The sequence below is a fragment of the Amphiprion ocellaris genome, chromosome 21 (assembly GCF_022539595.1).
Source record: "Amphiprion ocellaris isolate individual 3 ecotype Okinawa chromosome 21, ASM2253959v1, whole genome shotgun sequence".
In the NCBI taxonomy this organism is placed as follows: domain Eukaryota; kingdom Metazoa; phylum Chordata; class Actinopteri; family Pomacentridae; genus Amphiprion; species Amphiprion ocellaris.
Genome location: NC_072786.1, coordinates 2,336,351 through 2,338,604, shown reverse-complemented (window position 1 = coordinate 2,338,604; position 2,254 = coordinate 2,336,351).

Here is a 2,254-nt window from a genome sequence, read left to right as displayed (position 1 = left end):
GAACCCAGCATAAGCTGCAGAGGATTCTCAGCTCCATCAGCCACCATATGTGGCTGCATCACCGACCAGTTGTCTCATTGAAAACCTCCGAGCTCCATCTGTTCTCACTGCTCCCATTCAAGAAACAAACCCACTTTACTTCTACTGTTATTTCTCCTCCGGCTACAGATCTATAGAGGAGGGACGCTGCAGATTACAGGTTTATCTGCCGCTGATCCGATGCGTTATCCATCAAGTGTGATCGCTGTCTGAGCAGCTGTTTGTTTTACAGATGCAGTGACAAATACAGCAGTGGCAACAGACTGAACCTCTCAAACCGCAGGAACAGGAATGAAAAATGGTCTGTGGTCGTCGGGACAGCGGCTAAAGCTCACATTTTTCTGGAGGAAATAAGAATTAGCTGATATTTTGACGGAAAATGATGAAATGAAAAGGTTGTTTATGTTGTTAAATTAAAGCTTGGCAGGTCAGTATCAACAAATAAAATGCTTTCCTTTTAAGTTCTCGTTACTGGTCCTGTTTCGGTCCTAATAGCATGAGTTTAACTGAACCTTTAAACTGCAGAAACAGCTGAAAAATAGTTTGTAGGGATCATGACAGCAACAAAACACTGAGTTCCTGAGAGAGAAAATATGAATTAGGTGACATTTGTCGTCTTGACGTAAATCGGTGAAATGAAAAGGTTGTTTATGTCATCAAATTTAAGCTTGGCAGGTTAGCATCAATAAATAAAACCTTCTCCATTTGATTTCTTGTTAGTGGTGTTGTTTTCATCCTAATGGCACCAGTTTTAACTGTCTTATGCAGCAGAAAAGGCTGAGGTCAATAGTCTTTGCTGTCAAACCGCCACTGGGACAAATTTTCACACTTTCTCCAGGTCAACTCCTGGGTGAATTTCACAAAAATATTAATTCGGTTATATCCGAACACCAGAAACGATTCTACCAACACCTCTAAAGCTAAGGAACATATCAGTTACCATATTGACACTCTGAAGCTGTCTGGATTGGTTGCACAGATGTTGACTTTCAACTGGTGCCAGAAGTCCAGGGCGAATGGTTTCCCATAGGTTCATCATAGAATCCCTTCTACAGATTCACCTTTCTTTATTTCACCAACTACTGTATTGGGTGGATCGACTGGAAATTCTGTACAGACTTTAGTTTGGAAGGCGATAACTTCTACTGTCTGCGCTTAGCTTCAGAATTTTTACATTAACTTTTGCAGCAGGCAACACCAAGTGTTTGCGGTATTTTCAGCAGGAACCCCTTTTTTGTGGGGTTTCATATACATTTTTGTAAGCGCAGCCCATTGTTGTTGTGGTTTTCTAAGGCTAGTCACACATCGTTGACTGAACTAGAAAATATATGTTGCCTTAACTGGTTAGTTGTGCAAAGTAAGACACTTAAGCAGTCCTGGTTTCCTATGCGTTCTTGCAAGGGTAAATCCTTGTTTTGGGGTTTCTTATGCATCTTTGTAGTGGCAACCCATTGTTGTTGTGGTTTGCTATGCATTTTTGCAGGGGCTAGTCACATATAGCTGGCTGAACTAGAAAATCTTTTCTGCCTTAACTGGTTCATTATGCAGATGCTTCAGCAGTCCTATGCATTTTTGCAGGTCCAACCCCTTATTTTGGGTGTTTCACGTGAGTTTTTGCAGCGGTGCTCCCTTATTTGTGGGGTGTCATATACATTTTTGTAGGCGCAACCCGTTGTTGTTGTGGTTTCTGTGCAACTTTGTATGGGCAACCCGTTGCTTTGGGTGTTTTCCATTAATTTGTGCAGCAGGCAGCACCATGTGTGTGAGGTTTTTGCTGGGCCAACCCCTTGTCTTCGGGGTTTGTTGTACATTTTTGCAGCTGCTAATCATTCACAGTTTTGCAAAGTAAGACTTGATATTTGATGCACATATTTGCTACAACCTAGCATCGTTTTCTGACTGTTTTCCAGCGATGTGGATGGACGGACCTGACGGGTGAAAGGTTCACATGTTGTAAATCGGGGTCATGTGACTATAGCCACGTGTGCTCTGATTGGTTAGAGGTAAAAAAAAAAAAAAACCCACATTGAGTGAATCTGTAAATTGCAGTGTCTCCATCATGATGTGTCTTTCATGATGAGGATGATGGAAGCTGAATCCTGAATCCTCGTTTTTTTATTTATTTTATTATTATTTTTTTGGCGATGGTAGCGTTTCCATGGCGACGGGGCTGCTCCTCCACACCCACGCTGCTTTACCCCACTCTCTCTCTCTC